Genomic DNA, 16,434 nt, shown 5'->3' with positions numbered 1-16,434 from the left:
GGTTTCTATGTTTTATCATGATCCCTATGGTAAATGAACATCATCCCCAATCAGCAGGAAACAGTTTAGAAAGAACGATGCCCATATTCCCAAATATTGTTCATAAATATTTGTTTTCATTTAAATGGGGTTAGTTATAAATGATAATGAACATAGTCAATCTCTTTTTAAAGAAAGAAAAGGGGAATAGGATATAGGAATGAATACTTTAAATTGGTATAGATTTTCATTTATTGATACAACTTTAAGGTCAATTTTGTGATATGTATATGTCTCCTCTTGTTTAGGTATTGTGTTTATACAGATCTTTTACCTATAATAGTCAGAATTCATAATTAGGTTAGCTAGGTTTTCTAGATATAGAGATGTATTTAAGATAGATAGGTATTCTTCAAACATTTCAAAGACCTACAGAAATATGGCATTTAAATGGTTTAGGGTTTTTCTTGGCAGTGAGACACAACTGCTCCTGGCACACCAATTACATCAGAAAGGAGGATGGGCATCAAAGAAACTCCTTATGGAGTTTGCTTTCAACATGGCAAGTTTAGCCATTTGAGCAAGAAACTGCTCTTGCCTGGACTGTTTGTTGCTGTATAAACTGGACATACAGGACCCACAAGAAAGTGACTGCTGAACTTACAAAACAAGACAGTACTGAAGGGTTCCTGTTGAAATGGAGAAGTGTGCTAGACACGGTGTGGCCTATAGGCTAAAGATGGATGCCCCAGCGTTAAAGAGGAACTTTGAGTGACTGTCCAGGTATCGAGATGTCTCTGTCAATTCTAGAGTTTATATATTATCCTTCTGTGGTCTTTGATAGAGTTAAAGACAGATAGTTATGGTTATAGTTTTCTTCAGTTATTATAAAAGATAAGTTATCTTTCTTCTATTTAGACAGAAAAGAGGAGATGATGGGGAATGTACTGTGTATGTTTATCTTATTGATTGTTAAATAAAATACTGTTTGGCCAATGAGACAGCAAGTAGACGGGACTAGGAGTCAAAGAGGATTCTGGGAAATGTAGTAGAGAAGTGATGATCCAGGCAGGAAGTGACATAGCAAGGAGACTCATATTTAAGCGAAGGAGAAACAGGAAGGGCCCTCTTTTCCCCTTCGCTCCTGCTCCAGCGGCACAATGTGAGCCACCAGCAAGGAGGGACGCCAATAAGGCGTCCGATAAGATAAGTCTTATAAAATATATAGATTTATGATAATTAAGACTGAGCTAACAGATGAGAAATCCTAGTCATTGGCAAAGCAGCTTTGAACCTAATACAAGTTTCTGTGTATTCATTTGGGCCTATAATTCGGGCAGGCGGCTAGCGTAAAGCTCACATGTGGCAGTGGGGCTCAGGCAGCTTTTGGCGGCAAGATTTATCGTAACAGGGTTTCTCTGTGTAACAGTCCTGGCTGTCCAGGAACTCACTCTCTGCAGACCATGCTGGCCTCGAACTCTGCCTGTCTCTGCCTCCTGAGTGCTTGGATCAAAGGCAACCATGCCTAGCTTAATGATCTCTATTTTTAACCTTGTTTAAATCAAACATATCTAAGCATTATATATACATATGTGTGTATATATGTATAGACAGAGTTGGTTGTATATTAATCAAAATACAGATACCAAGACAAGTGGAATATGTTTAATCAAAATATTAGGCTATTTATAATACTTAAAATTTAATGATACTTAAAACTGACACTAAAAGTCAATTTTGCATTCCAATTTTGTGTTTTGAGAAACTCGTGGTTTTGAATATTATAAGATTAACCTACCATTTCCCAATTGCATTTAAGTCTGCTCAGTGGGATGAAATCCATGCTTGGTACTGTTAACTGGGCCAAGAACCTGTAGCTGGGGGAGAACTTACTACTGTTTGCTAAGCCAACACAGCAATCAACTGCCTCCTAAGTTCTTATCTTCATACCCCTGTTTAGTGTACTTCTCAACCTTCAACAGAGAAGCTTCTTTTTGCAATAAATGTATATTAATGTGGAGACCTATAAGCAGTTAACATACAGGGAAGAAAACAGTGTGTTCAGCTCTAAAGGGTATACCTATATTATACCTTCTTCTTCTAAGGCTCAAGGATCATAGTAAGAGCAAGATGAAGTGTATATCTCCAGTGAAATAATATATTCTGAACATGACAGCTCTATCGCATACATGAAATCACAGCCATTGTGACAGCACACATAAAATCTACCCAAGATGAAGCCAAACAAAATCCCAGCATGGAGTGGGGAGGTGGTCAGTAAGCCATCATTAGCTCCCTTAGCTGAAGAGCTAACAGCAATTGATAGCTGCTGGGAAATGATGAGTCTGTTTCCTTAGGGGATGTGGCCCCTGAGAGGCTACTCATGCTCCAGTAGATGGTCTTATACCCATGTACATACTGGCAGCACTAAGCAGACTCAGTTGGCTAATAAAACAATCACATGGTTGAGAGGGAATATTGGTGGGAGACTTTAGGGAAAAAATCAAGAGGAAAGGAACAGGGTGGATTTGATGATTTAGTTTTTAAAAACCTAAAAAATAAATTTAAAAATAAATTTTAACAGAAACGATGCCTTGCTTCAATTGACAGTAACAGTAGAATTAATTAACACTATTCTCATCATTTTCATCAATCACTCTCATACTCATAGACCAGTCACTCAAAAAGGTTTAACAGTCTAGTATAAACCACATCCTCACACAAAGAACGTTGTAATTAGAATCTCCATGAATTAGAAAAAGTTCCAACTTAAAAAATAAAATATCCTCATTGTTCTAATTTGCCTTTCTGTGGTTATGATAAAATACTTTGACCAGTTAAAAAGGGTTTATTTGGTTTACACTTCCAGGTAATAGTCCATCATTGAGTTAAGTCAGGGCAGAAACTCTAGCAAGAACTCAAGCAGAAACCATGGAATAATGCTGCTTACTGGTTTGCTCATTTGCTTACACTCAGGTAGCTTTTTGTTACATAGCCCAGGGGAATGGTACCATGCACAGAGGGCTGGGCCCTCCTACATTAATTAGTAATCAAGATAATACCCCATATGTATGCCCACAGGCCAGTCTGATCAAGCCACTTCTTTAATGGATGTTCCATCTTCCTGGATGACTCTAGGTTGTGTGGATTTCACAATCGAAATTACCCTGGACACTCTATTCCTTATCAACTTGACACATGAACATACCAGTGTTAAATCATATTTCCTTTCTTATTTGTCTTCAAGATTTCATGCTAATATCATAATACAAAATACAGTACATTTTTAGGACTGGAGAGATGGCTCAGTCTTAAAGGCTAGGCTCACAACCAAAATACAATACAATTTTAAAAGTCCTCTCGTCTTTAAAAATTCCAATGCTTTAAAAGTTCAAGGACTCCATTTTAGGGATGCCCACAGAAACAGCTGGCCTGAGCAAGTGGGAGCTCAAGGACCTCAGACTGACAGCTGAGGAACCTGCATGAGACTGAACCAGGGCCCCTGAACGTGGGTGTCAGTTGGGGGCTTTGGGTAGTCTATGGGGCCTCTGGCAGTGGAACCAGTATTCATCCCTAGTGCATGAATGGCCTATGGGAGCCCATTCCCTATGGAGAGATACTCTCTCAGTCTAGATACAGGGGAGAGGACCTTGGTCCTGCCCCAAATGATGTGACAGACTTTGATGATCCCCCATGGGACGCCTCACCCACCCTGAGGAGTGGATGGGGGGTGGGACAGGGAGATGGTGGGGGGGATGGAAGGACGGGAGGGAGAGGGAACTGGCAATGGTATGTAAAATAAGACTGTTTTTTTTTTTTAAAAAAAGTTCAAGGTCTCTTTTCCGTGGGCTCTTAAAAAAACAAACAACAAAAAAAACTTATTCCAAAAAGGAAGAACAGAGCATCAGAGCAATCATACTTAAGACCAAAATCCACAGTGTAGTTCAAGGTCTGACATCTGGAACTCACTCATGATCTTCTGGGCTTCAAACGGCTTGGGAAACCCCACTAAGATCTGCTATCTGTAGAAGACACTCACCTTGTCTTGTATACTAATCCAGATTCCACGCTTTCTACAGCTTTTGGTGAACATCCCATACCCTGGAATCTCTAATATTCTGGGGTCTCTCCTGCATCTGAGGCTAACCCTCACCTCTGAGGCCTCTCAGAGCTTTTCTGTAGTAACTCCAAACCTTCCAGAAGGCACCAAGCCTTAGCTGCTCTCCAAGCCTTAGCTATTCTCCATGGCCCATTCATGACTTCAAAGCAGTACCATAAGATACTCTTACACCTTGACAAATTCAGCTGTCAGCTTCAGATGCCAACTTGGCTCCCCTGAATCACAGCTTTTGTGTTCTGATTGTGAGAAAATACTTGCCAGATTTCACTTCAATTACACTGATCTCTTATAAATCACGACTGAGTCTTCAGTCCCAGCTGGCTCACACCATTGTCTCAGTGAAACAGGTTTCACTTTAGTGAGACTGGCCTCTTGTTAATCACAACTGATTCTTTAGTACCCATCTGACCAGCAATCACAGATTCTTAATCCGAAATATCACACAAATGGCCTCAATAGTATTTGCTTCCTTCTGAAACCTCACAATCCAAGCCTCCACTGTCTGCATTGTTTCTCAATATTCTTATCTTCCAAGCCACCCCTAGAAAAGTCCATTAAGCTCTGAGTACTTAATGCTTTTTTTCAGTTTAAAATGCCCAAATCCTCCTCAATCCTCCAACAAAATAGTTCAAAGGCCATATGGTCAGGGTTATAATGGCTACAACACCACTGCTGGTGCCAATATATGTTCTAGTTTGCTTTTCTGTTGCTGTAATAAAACACTGACCAAAAACATCCTGTGGAAGAAAGGGTATATTCAGCTTACACTTCCAGGTCACAATCCACCATTGAGTAAAGTCGGGGCAGGACCTTAAACCAGCTGTGTGATGTTTTCATTTGTGAGCTAATTAAAGTGATTTTATTTGTTAAAATAAAAAGCTTATGATTGTTCAACAATGCTTACACAGCATGTACTCTACCAGTATCTTTTTGTTGGTGGTGATGTTGTTGTTTGTTGTATTTTTTGAGACAGGGTTTCTCTATGTAGTCCTGGCTGTCCTAGAAATCACTCTGTAGGCCAGGCTTGCCTCGAAGTCACAGACATCCTCCTGCCTCTGCCTCCCCAGTGCTGGGATTAAAGGTGAGCACGGCCACATCCCACTTGAGCAGTATCTTGTGTCCAGAGCTGTATTAGAATATTTCACACACATGCTTCTAACATCAGAACGTGTCTGGCGGGGTCCCTGGATCACAGGAAACACAGCTGCTTTCTCTACTCATCAAGCCATCTGATCTTCCACCATCTGCTCTTCCCTGCTTCTCTACCCAGTAGCAAGGCTGGCTAAATAACAGCAGAATAAGAACTAGAGATGTTCACATCCCAAGGCCAACTCAACAAGTTGTGGAGTCAACATCCAAAGTCACTCCAGTCCTTTCTCTCATTTCAGGACAAACTAGAGAAATTCATCTGGTACTTCATGGAATATAATCAATTTTTAGTGAAACTTGCTTTGAATGATTAAAAGCACTTGTGCCATAGGAAAAATAGACACCAACAGCCACTCCTTGTTTTTTCTCAGTCATTTGCAGTCAGAATATCAGCAGGGCTCTTTGAATGCAAAATGTAGCATCAGGAAAAAAAATGGGACGATCTACACAACTGAATCCTCTCTGAAAGTAGTTCTTTGTTGCCTTTCTTCCCCCAGGCTTTTGAACCTGAGGCTGTCATTTTAGAAGTGTCTAAGACATAAAATTCTACCAACACATTATGGAAGTCAGCAGGACAGCTAACATTTATTTGGGTCAAGCCAACCTCGACCCATCTCCAATCTTCTGGCAAATACAAAATCCCCAGTAAACCTTGATCAAATACAAATATTCCACAGTTCTTTGGTCAAAATGTTCATATATCCAGACACGTCATTATCCTAAACATCATTTCAAAACCTGAGACTAACCATGTGTTCTGATCCTTGAATAATGTCAAAATCACATCATTAAACTGAGAGGCACTCAGTTTTGCAATAGTGACCAATATATGAGCTTCTGTGAAATTCCCAGATTCTGGTGATTTGAAAGAATTCATGTAAGACACTGGGGCTTTCTGGGCAGAAAACAAGGGGACTTTTAGAGACCTGTAGCCATTCAGGAATGACAGATTAAATTCAAAGAGAGAATCTCTTCTGCCACTACTCAGACCCAGCTGCAAAGCAGAGTTTAGTGTGGGGAATTATAATCTTTGAACAAAGAAAAGTGACCAGGCATGATGGCACAGGTCTTGTCAACTCTTTGATCTGGAGGTAGGCACAGAAGGATTTCTAGTTCAAGGCCAGCATAAGATTTATAGAAAGATCCTATCTCAAAACCAAAACCCAAACAAAGGGAATAGGAGGGTATGGGAAGGAGAAGGGAAGGAACCCAGAAAAGAAGAAAATCAGGCTCATTAATGTGTCTCAGTGCAAATTAATTTCCTGTTTTCCTTATTGCAAAGGATGGGGCCCTGAGCCCCATCCCCAGCATGACATATACCAGGGATGGTGGGCATAAGCCTGTAATCCCAGCACTCAGGACACAGAGAAGGGAGATGGGAGGGTCAGAAGTTCAAAGCCATCCTTGAATACTTCGGGAGTCTGAGGCCATTTGAGGCCAGCCTGGGATACATGACACCATGTCTCAAAAAACAACCAATAAATAGATAAAGAAGCAATCAAACAAAAAATAAATACTGTGTTTACATGACTTTGCAGGCTACTGTGTTACTGAAAGCTGCTGTACTACTGAGAGCAGGGGAGGAAGCTAGTTAAAAACTATATACACAAAGCAGCGGGCAGACTTGTCTGACAAGTCCTTTAGTCGTTTTCCCCTTCTTTAGCACTTTATTGGGAAACACCTTTTCCCAAACACCTCCAGCCAAGAATGCTGCTTTCTACCTTGTATTACTTTACCACGATACAGCAAACTTACTGCTTTCTCTTATTCACATGAAAAAAATGGCCATCAGGGATTTAAAGGAATGTGTCTGAGTATGTGCCAGGCTCTTGCTTCACTCCTTGAATGATCTGAGTATTATTTGTGGGAAATGCTTATCAGGACATTGACAGTGTTTTGCAGCTTCTAGCTTCAGGCTGAAAATTACCAGCCAAATTCCTGCCTACCCGTCGCCACCTAGAGGGGAAAAGCAACCTTTACACCAGAGTGTACCCAGGGTTTCTGAGAACGTTATCTCCCAACCTTTCTAAAACCCCAAAGTGAAATTATTTGAATACAAGTCCCATGAAATAGGATATATTACCCAATACCTTATGTGGGAAACGTGTCAAAGAAGGAAATATCACAAAGGCCACGGTTCATGGGAGGTCTTCATGGTGAGCACTGCTGTGGCATCCTAAGGCGGGGACACTGTCAGAGAGAGACAGGTACAAAGTCAAAAGTGAATGAAGTAATTTACAAATAAGTAACCCAACTGTTTATCATGTTTATCATTCACCATGGACAGCTGGTGAGGTTTACACACCTGTACCCACACATTGCCACTCTTCCAGCTTTGTGCCTGCTCGACTACCAATTCCAGATATTAGTATGTAAAAATTACATACAGAGAGATTCTATAGGAGGTTTCTATAGCTTTGGTAAGTGTCCTAGTTAGCTTTGACTGTCAACTTGTTATAACCTACAGTTGTCTGAAGGGAAAGCATCAATTGAGGACTTACAAGATCATATTGACCTATGAGTATGTCTGTGGGGATTTGTCTTGATTAGTAATTAATGTAGGAGGACCCAACCCACTGAAAGCAGCAGCATCCCTAGGCAATAAGTCTTGGGTTATGTAAGAAAGCTAGCTAAACATAAGCTTGTGAATGAGCTAGCAAGTGACATTCCTTTATGGTTTCTGCTTCAGACTCCTGCCTTGGGATCCTGCCTTAACTTCTGTCATTAATAGATTGGGACCTGGAAGTAACTCAAATAAACCCTCTCCTCCCCTAAGTTGCTTTCTGTCGTAGTGTTTTATCACAGCAACAGAACGAAACCAGAGTGGTTAGCTATCCCATCTCTTTAGGGATTTCTGTTTTTCTTTTCCCCTGATAGAATCTGTGTAACCCTGGTTAGCCTACATTCACTATGCAGCCCAGGCTGGCTTTGAGCTCACCATTGTCTTGCCTCACCCTCTTAATTGTTGAATTACAGACCAGAGCCATCATGCCTGGCTCCTTTCTTTTTCCTCAAAGAACATTACCCTTTTTAAAAGAGTATTACTCTAGACTATTATAAGAATGAACACTTAGCATGAAAAGCTCTGTACAAATCTTTTTAAAATTGTTTCTTCAAAATATACTATGTCAAAGGTCAGGAATAATGGTATACAGCTACATTACCTATTGTCAAATTGGTCTCCTGGAACACCAAGCCAAAGAATCAGGCCATCAGCAGAATTTCCATGCCTGATTCCTTTCCAGCCCGCTCACCCTGGAACATTATCATTTTAGGTATGATGCCTATGCTAGTATATTTTGGCACCCTGAAGCACCTTTAATTTGCATTTAATTTTATGTGGGCTGAAGCTCTGCCAACCTGAGATTCATATTCAACTGCCTATTCATTGTCTCCAGTGGATTTTTCCTTGGCATCTCAGCCAAACAAGTGCACCCGAATTCGCAATTCCCATCCCCAAACCTGCCCTCCACTTCACACTAGTTCCTTCCCACCCCAGTAATTATCATTTCCCTGAGTATAGGCACCTCCACCCAGGGGATCAGGCTGAAAAGCTAGGAGTTACCCTCCCTTCCTCTTCATTCAACCCCTTCACTTCTAATTCATATTCCAACCCCACTTCCCATTGCTGCCACCTCCTAGGTCTAATCTCTCATCACCCTAGCCCGAATCCTTTTGGAAGCTTCCTAACCAGCCTTTCTTCTCCCATCCTTACCCTAGATAAGTGATTTAAAATCAACACTTTTGCAGATTTTTGAGATAAGAATGCACACTGTAGCCCAGACTGGGCCTAAAATTCATAATGTCACCCAAACCTCAAACCCTGACCTCAAATTCACAGCAATCCTCCTGCTCACAGGAATGCTCCTTGAGTGCTGGGATTTCATATGTGCCACCATGCCTGACTCAAAACACCCTAAGCCTAATCATGACAGATATCTGCTCAAAATTCACCAGTGGCTTTAAAGGAAATCTGAAATTCTTACCTTTGAAATACAGCCTCAGCCTGCTTCCTTCAATTCACGTCACCTCCTTGTCCCCGCCTGAACTTCCTATCCATCTCAGTTCCATTTGGCCCCTTTACTGGACACAAGTGCATTAGGTATACCACTTAGGGCTTTTTGCACTGTGTCTCTTCTTTAGAATATGTTTCTCCCAACCAAGATGTCTCCCTGCCTAACTCCTTTGCTTTTTGGATTTGACTCAAATGTCTAGTCTCTTCCTCAGAGACACTATCCCTGAACAGTCAAAAGAGCACTGTTCTCATTACATCAATGCTACGCAATCATATTGTGTATTCATCAACTTAAGTTGGTATCCCCTTTCCTTCCTTCCCTCAACTGTAAGTTTCATAAGAGCAAGAACTCCATGTCTGTTTCGCCAGTATTGCTTCAAGAGCCTGGAACAGCTGGAAGACAGGAGAAACTCAATAAGGATAGAGCTAAGTTGGCCTGACAACTCCTTTCCAGAAGTATTACTTCTGTATTTAGCATGCTGACAACACCATCTCAAGGCCAACAGTGCGATGGTAATGCAGGCTAGCGTGCTCTTTTAGACTAGAGCTAGTAACACTAAAGAACATTGAGGGTAATTCAGGTATACCAACCAATCACTTACTCAGTTAGAAACATAGGGGGCTGTAGTGATGAGTCATAATGAGTTCACCCTCAAAGATCTGAGTCTAAAAAGAAACAGAAATTAGGACAAATGACTGGACTCTGATGGCAGAAAACACCATAAGAGGACCAGAACACTGTGCCACAGATTAGCAATGAGACTATTAACATTTGCTCATATGAAATAAATGTTAGACTTGAGACTATGCTTTGTAGATTTTAAATGTGCCACTATTGCTCCCTTCAAGAGCAACAGTATGTGCATAAGAACAATTTTAGTTGTCATAACAATTGCCCTAGGGACTTTGGGAGCCCATCATCCCACATAGAGGGATACTCCCTGAGCCTAGACACACGGGGATGGGCCTAGGCCCTATCCCAAAGGATATGACAGACTCTGAAGACCCCCCCCATGGAAGGCCTCACCCTCCCTGGGGAGCAGAAAGGGTATGGGATGGGTAGGGTTTTAGTTGGGGGGACAGAGGGAGGAGGGGAGGGAAAGGGAACTGGGATTGACATGTAAAATAAGCTTGTTTCTAATTCAAATAAAAATGGAGGAAAAGAAAGAAAGAAAATAACTCCATCAAGAAAGAAAACAACAACAACAATAACAACAACAAAAACAATTGCCCTAGGGAAGAGCGTCATCACTATTTGGTAAGCAGAGGACCACTGATGTTAAATGCCCTGCAGTTCCTGGACAGGCTTGGATAATACTGTTCAATGCCAACACAGGAGTGGCTTATACCTATCTAGAACAGAGAGTGTTTTCAGGGCTAGGAAGATGGTTCAGTGAGAAAGGCACACAAGTAGTGAGGATGTGAGTTCAGATCCCCATAATCCATGTATACCTGGACAAGTACTAGGTGTCTATAACCCCAATGTTCCTATGGTGAGATGAGAGATATAGGCAAGAGACTACTCACAAGCCAAGGCCAGATACCTGCGGTTGTCTTCTGACTGTCACACATGTGCTGCAGCATGCATGGACTCTCCTCTCACACACATGAACAGAGAGACATCATACACATATACACACAAAAGATTTAAATCTTTCAGCGATTTCTAGATTGATAATTTTAGCATGCTGTTCTCTAAAATATTTTTTGATTTTTTGAGGTTACAATATAATTACATCATCCCCTCTTCCCTTTCCTCCCACCGAACTACCATGCTATTTTTAATTGTTTTTCTTTGGTTTTTACCCTGAACTGTTTTTTGGGTTGTTTTTTTTTTTTTAAGTTTGACCCAGATCCTATATTCATTCAGTATGCAACAGAAAGAAAACGGGAGTCTAAGAAAAGAACAGAGAATAAAGATTCAACAGAATGTGTCATAATATAACAAGGCCTGTGGAAAGAAGCTGCCCATGGATGATGCTCAGTTCCTGACAGGCTGCTCTTCCACAATGATATCTACAGCATTCCTGCATGCTACAATTATGTTCATTTCATATAGACAGTGCTGTGGGAGGTCGGCTGACAATTTCCTGATTACATGGTAAGGCAAGAAGATAATCTTGAATTGGAATCTTCCCAGGTAGGGCTTGTTTCCCTTGGGCAAGAGGCTAGGGACTACACAGAGCCACCAGGAATGAGGTACAGAGATTGGACAGGAGAAACAGCACTCAGCTCCCCCAGCTACATGAGTCCATTCTGGAAAGCTCAGTCTAGAATTTCAAAACAAGCTAAAGATCTTGGTTTTTACCAAGACCTTTTCAATGCCGACCTTCCCCCAACTCAATTGCTTTTTCAAGTTGCATAGGCTGCTGGGCACGGTGGCTCACACCTTTAATCCCAACACTTAGAAGGCAGAGGCCAGCCTGGTCTACATGTTAATGCTCTGTATCAAAAATAAAACAAAAAGGGCTGGAGAGATGGCTCAGGGGTTAAGAGCACTGACTGTTCTTCCAGAGGTCCTGAGTTCAATTCCCAGAAACCACATGGTGGCTCACAACCATCTGTAATGGGATCTAGTGCCCTCTTCTGGCCTGCACTGTATACATGATAAATAAATAAATCTTTAAAAACATAAAAAAAAACAAAACAAAAAACAAGTAGTATGGGCTAAAGCCTACTTATTAAGGCCTGGATTTAATGCAAGGCTCCTAGCTTCCTCTTCCTGTATGCTAGACCCAAGAATCTGCTCAGTTGTATATATTTGGTACTCCCTAAGTTTTTGGAATATCAAAAACAATAATTAAGTATACTCAAACCTGAACAAGACCCTCAAAAAATGGAGGAGAGAGAGACAGACAGACAGACTCAGGGACCAAGGTAGGTCCCACCAGATAACTGGCTTTACTTTTGTCATATTCTTCCTTGCTCAAAGAGTCTCAGCATGCCAGGTCGAGAGAGACCGCAAAGTAAGTGGGTAAAGCATTTGCCATGCCAGAGTGAGGACCTGAGTTCAGATCTACAGAGCCCATATAAAGTCAGCCATGGCATCACATGTCAGTAATTCCCATGTCCCTGAAGGGAGCTAATCCCTGGCAGTTCCCAGGTTAGCTAGCCTGGCATGCCCAGGATTGAACAACAAAAAGGCTATCTCAGACAAGGCGGAGGTGAGGACAGATAACTGAGGTTGTCTCCTGGGCTCCACACATTTGCTGTGACATGCACATGTGTTCATGCACGAGATAAATAATTTCTCAGCATCCTCAATTACTATATCAAATCACAAATTCCCCTCAAGACACTAAAAACAATACCCTCCCCACCTCGGCAGCCCTAACCTGCATCATACTCGGATGCTCATTTCCCTGCTTTAGTTGAACCAGTCTTCCTTGAGGTCGCCTTCTTCATGAAACCTTTACTATGGCAGAAAAAATAACAACAGCCATAACTACCTTCAAGCACAAGGAGCTCTGGATTTAAATTCCAACTCTGTCACTGAGTAGCTAGGGAAATTTCTTGGGTTTGTTACCTATGTGGAGTATCCCTTATCCAAACTGTTTGAGATTGTGTCTATATATAAAGGAGACATCTTGAAGGTAAGACCCAAGTAGAAACACGGCTCATTCATGCTTCACATGCATGTTTTTTTGTGAGCCTCGAGGTATTTTTAATGCAGCTTCATTTCACAGCAGCTTATCACATGAGGGCATATGTGGACTTTTCCACTTGTGGCATCATGATAGTATTCAAAAGGTTACAAATTTTGGAGTATTTTAGATTTCAGATTTTTGGATTCAAGATACTCAACACCTTATAGTGAACAGTGCCTTACAGGGATTTTCCTTCTTTTTACCTTTTATGTGCATATATGGCAGGGTCTCATGTAGCTTAGGCTAGCTTCCAACGCTCTATCCTGCCAAGGATGACCTAATTTCTTCTGTTTCTACCTTCTGAGTGCTGGAATAATAGGCATGAGCCACCATGCCCACTCTTTCCTCACATATACATATATATGATTTTTGAAGAATCCCATGAAATGATGCAAATCAAGTACTTAACCCCAAGTAAGCACTCAATTAATATGAGCCCTTGTTGTTGTTGTTGTTGTTATGGCTACTCAATTTTCACTGGCCTTCCTTCTTTATGTGCCCCAGTCCTTACACTGCCTCTTCTGAGAAATACCCCCTAGATTCCATGCAGTTCATGTTTGTGCCAACTGTGGCCCAGGTATTAGCCTGTCTCCATCTGCAACTGAGCTTAAAAGTTTCTTTAAAGGCCACGAGAATGTTGGAAGCAACAACAACAACAACTCTGCAGACCTGAATGGACATTGTATCAGAATTCTTCAACTCCTACCACCTCTAAAAGAAGTCAACAAAAACTCTTCGGCTTGGCTATTGAGATTTAATGTCTCCAGAGGGAGGAAGAATCCGTTTTAAGGGTCTACCATGTTCCAGTGGATGGCCCCCCACCCATGAATATTTAGAAAGCACAAACCAGACTACATGGGTTAGTTTTTTAAAGAAGACATGATGTTTGGGGAATCTGAGAAGAATTAGGGGGAAGAATGGGGGTAAACAGAATTAAAGTATTTTGTATGCATGCATGAAATCCTCAAAGGATTAATAAAAATGTTATTTATTCTAAGGGATTCTATAATTATAATTAAAGTAAGATTCTTTTTCTATCCTGAAAAAAGTTCCTTTCTCTGGCAAAAGCAAGGGTGCATGCTGGGAAAACAAATGCATAGCTAGTCTCAGCAGAAAGCTGCTTCAATTCTCTCTCTCTCTCTCTCTCTCTCTCTCTCTCTCTCTCTCTCTCTCTCTCTCTCTCTCTCTCTCACACACACACACACACACACACACACACACTCACCATCACCACCATTTTGTATTGCCTGATCTTCAAATCCACATTCCCTAAGCCCCAAGCCTCGCCATTTTTCTGATGCTGGAGATGACACATGAAACCAGAAAAAGGCTACACTTTAGTGAATGTATGAGAGCAAAAAGAGACAAATGGGCCACACTTCAGGTGTGATATTTGGTTAAAACCTTGGGTTTGCCTACTGCAGAAGATGGTCTCTGCATGCCCTACCCTCTACCTTATGATTCCCCACAAACCAGCCCCATCCATCCTCTCATGTGTGTAGCAGCTGGCATTCCCTGGGCACTGGTGCCTGGGGGGTTATTCCACTGTTCTGTGTGCATTACAAGAACTGAAGTAAAAAAATACTTTAATGTAAGTTGCCCCATCCTTCTAGTTACTCCATCATTTTGAGAGGACACACTCCACACACAAGAATTTTAAAAAAAACAAACAAACAAAAAAACAGAGCACAGAAAAATGTGGTTACTAAGATCCTTTTTTTAAAAAATGCTTAAAAATTTTAAAAGAAACCGAATTTGAGAGATCCCAACCACATTTTCACAAATCAAAAGTCATTCCTAACAATTATATTGCACAATCTTACATTGTTTCAGCAATATGAAATTTCAAACTCAGATCTGAGGCAGGAAGAACACCAGGCAAAATGGGCACAATTTTTGAGACCCTGTGGCAAATAACAAGGCCTGGGTGGCTCCCAGGCTAGATGCCAGGGTTCTAATCAACGCAAGTCACCCCTTAGAGTTATTGGCATTCAGAAATGCTCAGGTAGTAATTGGCTTCCAGGAAAATCAAAGGAAGCAGGAGATAAAAATGTAAATGTAAAGAAGGCACCAGTCCCAATGACCAACACAACATGCTCAGTGATAACAGTATCTACAGCCCTGAGTCTGACCCTTCTGCCCATCTGCCCAAGCTCGCTCAAGACTGCACTCCTTAGGCTTAAGAGGGTGACCCTGCTTTCTTGGTCAAATTAGAAGCAGATTAATCCCACCCACACTAGGAACCTCGAGCTTAGATTCAAGCCCCTAAAGCTAAGGGCCTGGTGGTCATCAGAAAGCAGAGGCGACGGTTAAGTGGATGAATGTTATGGGAATAGGTTCAGACCCTGAGCCCTTGGCTTATTTGCATCCAGCAGGGAAGACATCCTTCAGCTTTCCTAAGCAATCTAGTGCACCCTAAGGGAAAGCATCCAGTGACCTCGGCTGCAGCATCGGCCACAGCGCCCCCTAGTGCGGCACCAAGACCCGAGCGAGCAGCCTGAGGGACCCAAGGGGAAAGCCTAGGGACATCTCTAAAAAACCTGTCTCTGGCTAGAGCAGGCCTGGCTACCCGGGTCCTCTAGGAAGCCCCTCCCCAGTCCTCATTCAGGGTCCCGCACGACCCAGTACCCCACGACTCTGGTAGGCCAGGATGGCTGGCCAACAGGGACGCAGAAGGACGCGGCCGCCTGGTCCATTTGCAGAGCTAGGTGTGCTTACCGGGCGCCTCGGCAGCCGCTGTACCTCTGCGCTTGGCTCCGCTGGGATAGCGGAGCCGCCACTGCTCCTGCAGCCACCTCCTTCCAGGCGCCGCAGTGTTAACCATCAACGCTCCTGGTCGCTCTCTGTGACTGCTGCGGGCGAGGCCAGCTGTTGAATGGCTCAGGTCGCGACACTGAGGCGTCCTCCTCGCTTTCGAGACAGCAACGCAGGCGCGCGCGCTCGTGCCAACGCCCCTTGCCACCCCCCTTGTAGGCCCCGTTAGCTTCCTGGTGGATGCTTCCTGGATTCTGACTGGGGGCTGCCGGGTACGGGCTCACACGCTTACCAGCTCGCTCCCCTAGGTGGGCAATTGCTTGAAACCAACTGCCTCCCCTCGTGAGCTCCGCCCCCTTCGCTGCCATCCCTCAACTTGCCTGCAGAACCAATAGCAACCACCAACTAGACCCGCCCCTTGGATTTCCCCAGGGCCAATCGCCTTCTTCTGAGCAAACATTCAAGTAACCCCCGCCCCTCCTGTGCAGCAAAGCTGAGGCCAAAGTTAATACCGTAGCAAGGTTCTGAACAGCCCAAGGTTTTGTCCAGGTTACTCATCCCCCGCCCAATTATGGGATTTAGAGACTGGAAACACTACCACCACCACCAGCAGCAAAAGCACCAGCACCGTGCTATTTCTTTCAAAGAAATTAGTATAAGAAAGCTAGCCAAGACTGGGGAGATGCAACAATGAGGACCCAGGTAGATTCCTGGCACAGATGTAAAAGCTGGAATGTGGCAAAGTGAATCTATAACCCCATTGCTGGGGG

At 42.7% G+C, this 16,434-nt stretch overlaps 1 protein-coding gene across 3 annotated transcripts in view; it reads right to left on the bottom strand.

The window, feature by feature from the left end:
* LOC100769666 (A-kinase anchor protein 17B) overlaps positions 1–16,015 on the bottom strand; it is a 37,648-nt gene extending 21,633 nt beyond the window's left edge. For 2 of the 3 annotated variants that reach the window (XM_027431937.2, XM_027431940.2), the window contains exons 1-3: positions 15,629–16,015; positions 9,866–9,929; positions 7,339–7,438 (exon numbers count right to left, since the gene is read on the bottom strand). The gene's annotated coding sequence lies outside the window, so the exon portion shown is untranslated. The remainder of the gene's footprint in view (positions 1–7,338; positions 7,439–9,865; positions 9,930–15,628) is intronic. The other variant, XM_027431939.2, reaches the window with a different exon arrangement.
* Between the last annotated feature and the right edge of the window lie 419 nt (positions 16,016–16,434).

The sequence above is a fragment of the Cricetulus griseus genome, chromosome X (genome assembly GCF_003668045.3).
Source record: "Cricetulus griseus strain 17A/GY chromosome X, alternate assembly CriGri-PICRH-1.0, whole genome shotgun sequence".
Classification (NCBI taxonomy): Eukaryota; Metazoa; Chordata; class Mammalia; order Rodentia; family Cricetidae; genus Cricetulus; species Cricetulus griseus.
This window is presented reverse-complemented; position numbering and strand designations above follow the sequence as displayed.